Genomic DNA, 11,707 nt, shown 5'->3' on the forward strand with positions numbered 1-11,707 from the left:
GATGCCTAGATGGAAGAATGTTTGGGGACCCTATGTATGGTGCTGAGTTCCATGTAGGAAGGAAGGAAGAATTATAAAATGTAACATATCAAGGACTAGAAATTCATTTTATCACATTACCAGAGTTCTTTCTATAGTACAATATGGTCCTGAACAAAAATAAGGTGATGATCAGATTTCTCACAGGAAACATATCCTGAGCTTATCAGCTACTTTGCATATATTCAATTAAGATAAATTAGTTTGAATATACATGTAGTTCTGCACCTGCAATAAACTGGCACATGTCAACTACTGTTGGTTGTTATCTTACATTGAAGTAATCCTGAAAGGTATAGTGCTTTACGTTCAACCTTAAAGAGGGAGGGAGGGATATACTGATACTACAGACATAGCATGGAAGTTGAAAACCAGGAGTTTCCTTTTGTCTTCCTCATTTCTGTTCCTCTGGTGTTACTGCTGTCATATTTTCAATGCACACACTGCATTTAAAGGAATAGAATTGTTTTTAGGTTTTGTTAAGGCTCCAATAAATGGTTATAGACCACCCTTGAAAGCTTCTTTCCCACATAATGCTTCTGTGTATTCAACATGCATTGTCCGTCCAGTTGTCACCTCACCTCCCTCCTCCAAACAACCAGTTTGTGCCTAAGAGTGAAACCACCTTTAGCACAGTCATCACACAGAATGCTTCCAGTCAGGCAGATAGGGAAATCTCAACACAGGTTTGCAGCCTGGAGGCTCAAATGCAGCAAAGTGGATTTCAAAAATGGTTTTTATTTCTCCATCACTAATGCTGCCAAATCAGAATAAATCCTTCACAGAAAGGAGATAATCTAACTTATGTGCTAACTGGAAATGTAAGCATCTCCAAAGCTTTCAAGCCATCCTACCTGCCTACTTAAGGGAATTAGTATTATTTGTTTATTTATTTTTACAAAGAAAGGGTGAAAATGTTTTTTTAAAAAGACAAATTAAGTTTAATTTTTCAAAGCACGATGCTAAAACAAAGGGCAAATCCTAGCCCTTCTGCATCCTAATAGAACCACATTTATCAAAAAAGGCTTCGTGGTATTTATATCATTCAGATCAAGGTAGGGGAACCTGTGTCCCTTTCAGATGTTGCTGGACTGCAACACGCAACATCCCGAGGCAGCATGACCAATGGTCAGGGATGCTTAGCTGCAGCCTGTTTCCATGACAAATTTCCAATGCGGACTAAGGCAAGCATTAGATATACTGGGCACTAGTTATTCCCCACAGGAAACTTAATGTGATTTATCCAATGCTCTGCTGATCTCACAAGGCATCAGCTTCATTTGGCATTTATTTAAAATGCACTTCTACAATTAATTGGCCTCAGGCACAATAGCCAGCTCATAATAGATGAGAGCAGGATGGGGCAGAGAGGAAATTGCATCTAAACACTATAATTTGGTCTACATCTCAATAAAAATGAGATGCAAGGAACTCAAAAGGCACACAGTATTTCACACACACTGGAATTTTTATTGTATTAAGTAGTCAATACGGCCGTAGCAGATGCTTCTCCATGCTTTGTTTCCATTTTTATATCTCCAACCACCACAATGAACAGCTGCCTCCCTCTACTTAAAAAGAACATAAATGCACAGGCAGGTACAAGTTGCTCAGCTAAAGCCAGCTGATTAACTTAAAGCCATCATCATCCGGTTAAGAAGACCCACAAACATACAGACATCACATCTAAAATGCAAAGCAGGTCACACATTGACACTCCTACGCTTGAGCAGTAGATGCTTTCTGACTTCCTCCTGGCTCTGATTACAATTTTAGTCAGCTAGGGGATTTCAGCACACAACTAAAGCAAAATGGAATGCATCCATCTTAAGGGCCACATTGTGGGTTAATTTTCCTGACATCTGGAATATCCTGTTTTACACGGCAGGTATATGGATCAGGAGCCGCAGCTTGGACCCACAGCATAATGCATTTGTTATAAAATACACACGGGTGGCACTGTGGTCTAAACCACAGAGCCTAGGACTTACCGATCAGAAGATCGGCAGTTCAAATCCCCTCAACGGGGCGAGCTCCTGTTGTTCGGTCCCAGCTTCTGCCCACCTAGCAGTTCGAAAGCATGACAAAGTGCAAGTAGATAAATAGGTACCGCTCTGGCGGGAAGGTAAATGGTGTTTCTGTGCACTGCTCTGGTTCGCCAGAAGCGGCTTAGTCATGCTGGCCACATGACCCGGAAAAACTGTCTGTGGACAAACACCGGCTCCCTCAGCCAGGAAAGCGAGATGAGCGCGCAACCCCAGAGTCGTCCGCGACTGGACCTAACAGTCAGGGGGGTACCTTTACCTTTTACACTTTGTCCCTACTAGTTGCAGGTGTTAATTTCCAAGCCAGAGAGGAAAAAAGGAAAAGAACAGTTCACTCTTTGAATGTATTTTCATTCCTGAAGAAAGACACTCTCTGTTGTTACTGATTTCAAATATTTATATAAGCTACTACTGCATGAATTTTATTGTTGTAAGAGGCTTTGAGACATCTTGGTAGAAAATAACAAATAAACTCAAATAATTTATAAAATCAGCTGGAATAGTACCTAAAGCAAGTGTCAGGCTCATCCTCTGAATGTGTTTTCTTTCCTGGGTCCAAATGTACCCTATTTATGATGGGAACTGCCTTTCATAAACGCATATGGCTTCCTCTAAGAAGATTCACATGTGGCAGAACTTGAATCACATGTAGTCTCAAGGCCCTGCAATCTGCAGCTATGCCGTACCTGCATGAGCCTCACCCAGGATGTGATTAAGGTTGAAAGCTAGCACAAGGACTGACATAGTCCAGAATGGGCTGAGTTTAGCAAAAAGACAGGGGGGGGGGGGCTGCAGCCAGTTCAGTGGATTCTTTCCACTGACTAGTGAATGGCATGGTTATCCTTCTCTCCACAGCTTTCTTTCAGTTTTGCTGGCAAAACTCCAAATAGGCCCTGCTCTACTACGAGACAGACACTATTCCAGTTTTTTTGCATATAGCTTTGTAATTTGATTTGATCTTGCCTACACAAACCCCTTTGCCTATAATGGTTTATGGTTGGAAACTAATCACTAGGCTCTCCATAGCTGACCTCCATCCCTGGATACCCTGCATTGCTTCCTGACTTCCAGGAAGACATGCTCAATTAACTAATAATGGCTGGGGAAACCCAGCCAGATGGGCAGGATAGAAATAACTTATTATTATTATTGTTATTATTATTATTAGGCTAGACAGCATGTTGTTGTTGTTGTTTAGTCGTTTCCGACTCTTTGTGACCCCATGGACCAGAGCATGCCAGGCACTTCTGTCTTCCATTGCCTCCCGCAGTTTTGTCAAACTCATGCTGGTAGCTTCGAGAACACTGTCCAACCATCTCGTCCTCTGCCGTCCCCTTCTCCTTGTGCCCTCCATCTTTCCCAACATCAGGGTCTTTTCCAGGGAGTCTTCTCTTCTCATGAGGTGGCCAGAGTATTGGAGCCTCAGCTTCAGGATCTGTCCTTCCAGGGAGCACTCAGGGCTGATTTCCTTAAGAATGGATAGGTTTGATCTTCTTGCAGTCCATGGGACTCTCAAGAGTCTCCTCCAGCACCATAATTCAAAAGCATCAATTCTTTGGTGGCTAGACAGCATGCCCAGTCTTAATTAAGCAATTGCAAATTGCATTTCATAATCCACCTACCATTGGCACAAAAACAACAGAATAACATCATTTGCAAAAAGTGCTTTAACAGATCTTTCCTGCCTTTCCCACATAAAATATCAGAAGCAGTGCAACTGCCTCCCATCTGCCTAAAACCAATGGGAGTCTGTAAAGGCCTGTTACTTTACCAAGTACTGCACTAGTGCAAGCTAGGAACAACTGTACCGTGTCAAGGATCCATTGGCATGGAACAGCCAGGAGAATCAGGCAACTTTGAGCCACTATTTTAATTGACCACAGTGACCCAAAGTGATATGTCAGAGGCATTACCGGAAATTATAATGCTGCTCCTAGCCACCAAATGTAGGAGGTTAAGGCAGGTTTTGGCACTGCAGCTCCAGGAACTACCCAAAGATGCATCATGCCAGCACCAAGCCTGGGGAAAGCTACTCTGCATTCACTTTTCTTTTTGCAGTATCAGTTGTTTACAAGTGAGGGCAAGGGTTGTGGATTGAGTAAAAGTGTCTCCTCTAAGAGTTTTCTGGGGAAAGAAGAGAAGGAAGAGAGGTGCAACACGATACAGACATCATAAGAAGGAATTAAAAGATATAAAGGGCATCACTGAAAATCAGCAGAGTCAATGAAGTTACTATAGTGTCCTGTGCATTTGGCAAGAATTGATATTAAAACCGTACCCTCAAGCAAAGAGTCATCCCTGGAATAAATTTCATTTCTAGCACATGATTTTTCTCCCCTTCTGACCCCTCTTTTTTCTTTGCCTTAAGAGATCAGGGGATGGCCACACTTTTAGAAAAGTGAAAGTCACAGACAGGAATAATAAGGGCCGGAAAAGGGCCGAATGTTATTGCTCTGGTGGACAGGGTTGTACCTAATACTACCCTCTCCTCCATTGTGTCCCATTCTGCCTTGCTAGACAACTGGTATCATACAATGCCTCCTATACAAGGCTACTTCATATGTTCACAGATGCAGTCTGGCTCATGCCACCAGGAGAATATTTTGGGAAAGCATGGTTTCCTCCCGCCCCCTCCCCAAAGCATTGTATGACAGAGCTTTGGTGACAGTTATTAGGAAATGAAGACAATTCAAACAAAGATTAGTATGTCAATAAGGATTTAGCAAGGTCTCTGGGCAGAGATCAGTTAGATAGGCATGCCAGGCTAAAGTAAAGTCCATAGCCACGAGTTTTCTTTCATTTTTGAATCTGTGATAGGATAAGGGGGAAAGCACAGATTTTTGTTTTCAACAAAGCACAACACTTGATTTCTAAAAATCAATTTCTAAAAAATAGGAGAGGGGGTGTTCTTTATGACCTTGAGAGGGGCAGGGGAAGTTGTCTTCTCTTTAACAGCTCTAATCTACATTTAATGGCGGGAAACTATAAATCAGCTGATCAACATACATACACACAGTTGAGATCAGAGTATTTTTTTACAATAATCACTTTGATTAAACATTGTGACCTTCAACTATTTACCCTATGGTAACAAATCTCAAGGGTGTATAAATGCTCTACAGTTACTACAGGAAACAACCTAAACTGTGAAACATTGTTTTACTAGGGCAAGGCTAGTTACCAAGCAGTAAGCAAATGAGATATGATCCAGAGACGGAATTTATAGCTACTCTGCTGGAAGCATACACAAGGTTTATAGCATCAAAAGCTGTTATTCAGAAACAAACCTTTAATGGAATTTAATTGTCAGAGCTTCCTCACTAAATTAGAGTGCTGGGCCACTTTTCATTAAAAAATAACAACCCCAGAAACTGCATCAAAAACAAGCAGTTAACTACCCATATGTAGCTTAACTATTCAGTGACTACCCCACCCACCACACTTAATTAAAAGATGGATTTTGCATCACTATTCCTAATGCTTGGAAGAAACTGATTACATAGATCCATTCCAGTCTGGCTTCAGGCCCAGCATAGCACTGAAACCATCTTGGTTGCCTGCTGGGTGACATTTGTTAAGAGCGAAATAAGAGGAGTGCAGCTCTGCTTTTTCTCCTTCATCTCTTGGTGGCTTCTGATATTGCCGACCACAGTATCCTTCTTGGGGGAAGTGCGGATTGGAGGGGCTGTACTTCAGTGGTCCCACTCCTACCTCTAGGGTTGTTTCCAGAAAGTAGTTATGGAAGGCTACTGCTCAGCACCATGGAAGTTCTCCTGTGATATCCTGTGGGGGTCCCCTGTGCTATTTAATATCCATATGAAACTGCTGGGGATCTGTCATTAGGAGATTTGAAGTGAGGCAACACCCATATGCAGACGATGCCCACTGATACCTCTCTGTTCATTCTGAATCAGAAAAAGTGATCCAGGTGCTAGACCAGTGCCTGGAGATGGTGAAGGACTGAGATGGGGCAATAAATTGAAGCAGAGTTCTGAAAAGAAAGAGGTGTTAAGTGCCCTAAATTCTTAAGTCCAGGAGGTGAGGAAGTGGTCTGTCCTGGATCGGGTTGCAGACCCCTGGAAGGGGCTGGTCCATAGTTTGTGGGTGCTCTTGGATTCAACACTGTCACTGAAGTTCTCAGGTAGCATTGGTTACTAATAGAAACTTAACTGGCCTGATCCACACCTTCTGGACAAACGTGTGGATCAGATCATAATAAACATTCTAACTGCAATCGTTATCATATATGATCAGATCAACACATGTGTGCAGGAGGTGTGGCTCAGGCCAGTTAAGTTTCTGTTAGAATTCACAGAAACTCAGTTCCACAAGCATCCCTATTGATTGTACCAAAGCCTTTAGCAACCTTGTAAATACGCCCACAAAAGTCACTAGCCTCCAAAACTTTTTACTAGTCTGCTGCGTGTTAGCAGAGGAGTAATGTGCAGCTCTTGTCCCTCTTGTAGAAACCTGCTGCATCTCTGTACTGGAAACCAAAGCAGGGGCTTTCTTCCTCTGGCAGCTTGATTAGTTTCTATGCTGATCACAGAGGAGGGAGAAAGTTTTCAGTCCCTCATATGCCTACACATAGCTCACTTACCTGCACCCAAGTCCATTTTCAATTATGGCTCCCAGGCTAGTGCTCAAATGCAAGACTGCCAGTGCCTACAGATACCCTTCTAGAAAGAAAAAAATACTAAGATGTTTTGAAAGCACTTTACAGGGTGGGGTGGTGGGCAATGATCTTGATACCAAGAACTGGAAAACAGAGAAAAGGTTGAAGGAAGCAAAACACAACTATTACCAGTAAGTTGCTTCCCTGCATCCCATAATGATTGCTACCAGTAGCCAAGGGTGGCTTCCTAGCAATTCCTTCCACATGCAAATGCCTGCCATTTTGCAAGCTGCTCTCTGGCTTTTGACCCACCCCACTTTCTCCAGACACTTTATAAAAGTTAAAGCCTTTGGCTTTCCAAATGCAGTGTTCAGAGTTATTATCTGAGCAAACATCTGGTCAAAAATGAAGGGAAGTTCTTTCAGTGGCTTTTTTAAAATACCGCAATAAGTCTTTGGGAATAGAGGAAGCCAAACACTTGAAATTAAATAAATAAATGAGGCTCACCACTTAAGTCATTCATAACAGCAGCACCGCTACTGACATACAGCAACACCCAAAAACAACCCTTATCTCAAACGACTCGGTGAGCACTGCTAATTAACAGCTAAAAATAAACGTTAGGAAAAGCAAGTTCTTTACTCAAAGGCAAGCTTTGATTGTCTCAGAACATTCTACACCTCTCGTGTGCTTTAAAATAAATGCAACAAAAGAGTGATATACACTTAACAAAGGGAGTATTGATCTGAGAGACATATTCAATAATGGAGCTATAAAACTTGGATGACACAACCCAGTCACAGTTGAACACTTTGAAGTCCCAAGGTACCAGGAGTGCCTCTTCCCCTGAAAATTAAGCATGTGCTGAGATATCTCCCCCTGAAGTTGGGACTTTAGTTGGGACATCTCTTTTGCATGTATATATCTCTATCTCAGGGACGCGGGTGGCGCTGTGAGTAAAACCTCAGCGCCTAGGACTTGCCGATCGCATGGTCGGCGGTTCGAATCCCCGCGGCGGGGTGCGCTCCCGTTGCTCGGTCCCAGCGCCTGCCAACCTAGCAGTTCGAAAGCACCCCCGGGTGCAAGTAGATAAATAGGGACCGCTTACTGGCGGGAAGGTAAACGGCGTTTCTGTGTGCTGCTCTGGTGCCGGTTCGCCGGAGCAGCTTCGTCACGCTGGCCACGTGACCCGGAAGTGTCTGCGGACAGCGCTGGCTCCCGGCCTCTAGAGTGAGATGAGCGCACAACCCTAGAGTCTGTCAAGACTGGCCCGTACGGGCAGGGGTACCTTTACCTTTACCTTTATCTCTATCTCATCTTTCTTTCATGGAGCTCAGGGTGACACATATTCGCTTTTCTTTCCTCCATCCCAATTTCATTCTCACAACCACCCTATGAGGTAAGTTAGGCTGAAAGAGTGTGACTAGCCTAAGGTCTTATGATTGAGATGCACAGCTGGGATAGGGAGATTTGAACCCATGCTACCCAGCCTAGCCCAATGCTCTAACCATGACATTAACTTCTTTTCTAAGTATTCATTACTTCCTGCAGACTTAAAAGGGAAACTCTGTGACTTACTGATTAAAGCCCTTACTTTTGCACTTCCTAGTTCATAAATTTTGAGCTCCTTGCAAAGTATATCCCTTCTGTTTGGCGTGCATTTCACTGTCAATAACAAACTAGCTTTAGTTAACTCCTCATGTTTCCTTTATTAAGGTTGGATTTTCTCAAGTTTATGCCACAATAAATCTCCTTTTAAAAACATATTGCTTTTGAGGCTACAGACACAACACATATCCCTCTAGAATTTATATATCAAGTTAACAGCAATTGTCACCTAATACCATTTTATTAATACCTCAACATCACCAATCTCAGTGACTACCATCAAGAACAGCCGCACATGACCAAGATACAGACCTATTTTGCTCGGTAGAAGTGATTTGCTTCCCAAGATTATCAAATTAAACTAGAGATTAATTTAACTGGTGGTTGAATGAAGTAGAAAGTCTGCATAATCACATACTTCTAATCCGAAAGCACAGAAACAAAAATGCAATCACAGTCTAGATCAGCTCCTCAGCAGCAATTTATATTCCCACTCAGATCTTCTAATGGAAGCTCTATCTTCTTACTATCTATGACTAGCTAAAACTAAAAAACCTCAATTTACAACTGAAGAATCACAACCATTATTTTCCAGTCTTCATTTTCAGAAAACAGTAGCTGGCTGTGTGTTGATTTGACCTATTTAACATGCATTCCCTCCATTTTGTGGAAAAGCATTACTTCCTGCTCCATGAGGCTGTAAGAGTTAACACATTAAGCATTTGCACACCTCTGTCTTACTTCCCATATTTGGGGTTAGGGAAGTACATTCTTGAACGTGATAACTGAGATACAGAAAAAGGGACCTGAAACAATTATTTCATTCTTACCGACAACCCAAACTTTTGCACACTGCACAAGTATGACATACCCCAGTCAATCCCAACCTGAGGTTGGCACAACACAATCGAAGGTACTCAAAAAGCTTTAATAATCCCATTGGAAGAAAACAGTAAAAAGATAGCATGTTTAGTCCACAGCAACAATATGTTTACATGAGACATGTGAATAAAAAGACTTGATTAAAGACACACCACATGAAAAAGACAAAAGATACCCCAGGAAACCAACATTGAAGTGCCTAAATAAGTGACCCCATTTTTGAAAAATGTAGAATAGTCATCTCCCAATTCAGTATTCTGAGAACAAGGACACTTCCCTAAGTAGGTAAAAATATGTTAAGAATCTAATCTTAGATACAGATGCCTAGAAGCACAGATCCTCCACTGCAATGTAAAGGATAGCAATTTCCATATCATGGGCCAGCATCCATTTAATTAGGTCCAAATGGGATGGTGGGCAGCACAGTACGTACATCTAAAGGTTGGGACACTCTGGATGAGGGAAGAATTGACTAAAACATTCACTTTTTACCGGGGGGGGGGCAGATTAAGATGTAGTTTGAATACGCCCACTTTTGCAAATGTAAATATTTAATTTTTAAAAATAAATACGGTATGCTGCCTCTCCTGAGGCTTAATGCAGCTAGAAACATTAAACGATTAGGGTGGCTTCCTTTTCTTAGTGTAAAACAGAGGAAGATACCAGCATCCCAAAAGTTTACTGTCTGTCTCACACAGATTCCTCCGCTTAAGTTCAAGCAAGCCACTTCTATTCTTCCCAATAAATCTCATAATTTGTTTACAAGTTAACAAACATGCTCAGATCAGTTCATGAGGGTAAAAAGAGAATACAAAGACAAATCTCACTTTCTGAACTACAAAACAACCACAAATCAACCAGCCACCCTTCAAATTGGTCTTTTGAGGCATTCAAGTCAGTCTTTTGTGTCATTCAACATATACAGCAACATATTTTCATCTTGTACTGGCAGATACATATTGAGACACACACACACATACACACACACACACACACACACACACACACTTCCAAAAGTAAATCCAGGACATCACTCTTGATTTAGTTTTTTGTAACACACTATAAACTCAAGAGGAGAGTTCCCTTTTGGCATGAGTGGGGAGAAAGAGCCCATATACTTGATAAAACACAACAGTCAAAGTCAGGGAGGGGGCAGGGAAGACGAGCGATGAGTGAGGGGGTCATGCAAGTCACTCAGAATGCATTTGGGGGGCAGAGGGGCACAAAAGGGAGGTCACCTAGTGACAGGATGGCACTGACAGATCAACTACCACCTAATATTAGAAGAGGTGGGTTAATACCAGAGGCAGAGAGCGAGAAAGAGAGAAATAATGAGAAACTCCCCATATTTTTTTTAATGATGGGTGCAAGATACTATGAGGTCTGAGGGAGCTGAGAGAATTCAGGAAAAAGACAGTGAATTAGGACGGGCAGATGCATTCATTTGTTTAAAAGAGTTACATCCCGCCTTTCAGAAGTCTCTTTACAAAACCAGCCACAATACTTATCATGTCAACCGAGTGAAAATGAGCGATTAACAACACGGGGAAAGCAGATATGTTGATGCATTAAAAAAAAAAAAAAAGCAGCAGCAGCTCGGAAGGATTAAGAAGGAGCAGGAAGCAAAGACCCTTGCAGCGTCTGAAAGGGAGGTTGGCAAATTAGAAAAGCGGGATGTGGTGGGGAGTTGGCTGTAGGGATAAAAGAAAGCAAATGCCCCACCCACCCCTCACAGAAAACTAAAGTAGCGAAAACAAAACAAAAGAGTATTCGGGGTGGCTGCGAGAGAGACCCCCTCGCTTCTCACGGAGAGCGGGGGTGAGAATTAACTGTCGGCTAAACTTGTTCACTTTCCTCACTCACTCACCTGGAGTCAGATGAGGGGAACCAGCAGCACCTCCTCACCTGGCGAACTCCTGCCCGGGCGGCCGGCCCCTACCCTCACTTCACTCCAACTCACCTCACCTCGCGCCGCCAACGCCGCCGCCGCCGCCGCCTCCTCTTCTTTCTGAGAGTCCCTCAGGGGCTGAAGGTCCCCGTCGCCACCGCCGGAAGCCCCGCTCCTGGGAAGGGGTGTGTGTGTGAGGCGCGCGGCATGACGGGACTTGTAGTTTACGGCGAGGCCCCGCCCCCGCCCGCGGGGGATCAAGGACGCCGGACAGGTGAGGTCAGGAAGGAGGACGGGCCAGGAGGCCGGGTGCTTCGTCGTCCGGTTTCGTGCGGAAAGGAGGCTTGGTGGGGGGGCGGGGATGCTGCCTTGTCACTAGACCGACGGGCTTCTCGGGAGGGAAATAAATTCAAATTATATATATATATATATAGTTCAATAAGTTCAATCTACATATATATAGTGCAGAATACATATTGCAGTTGGGATGATGATGATGAGTTATAACAGCCGAGGGCTTTGTGGCGCTTTAAAAACTTGGCAAGGGTATGAGATTTCGTGGGGTAAACTAGTAAACTAGTTCACGAAAGTTTATGCCACTGTACGCCAATGCGGCGCGAGACTCCTTGC

The 11,707-nt window shown here is 43.2% G+C and overlaps 1 protein-coding gene across 2 annotated transcripts in view; it reads right to left on the reverse strand.

Annotated features, from left to right (window-relative positions):
* PHACTR4 (phosphatase and actin regulator 4) overlaps positions 1 to 11,249 on the reverse strand; it is an 83,404-nt gene extending 72,155 nt beyond the window's left edge. The window contains exon 1 of one of the 2 annotated variants that reach the window (XM_028738712.2): positions 11,150 to 11,249. The gene's annotated coding sequence lies outside the window, so the exon portion shown is untranslated. Of the gene's footprint in view, positions 1 to 11,056 lie in introns of both variants that reach the window. The other variant, XM_028738711.2, reaches the window with a different exon arrangement.
* Between the last annotated feature and the right edge of the window lie 458 nt (positions 11,250 to 11,707).

The sequence above is a fragment of the Podarcis muralis genome, chromosome 7, assembly GCF_964188315.1.
Source record: "Podarcis muralis chromosome 7, rPodMur119.hap1.1, whole genome shotgun sequence".
Classification (NCBI taxonomy): Eukaryota; Metazoa; Chordata; class Lepidosauria; order Squamata; family Lacertidae; genus Podarcis; species Podarcis muralis.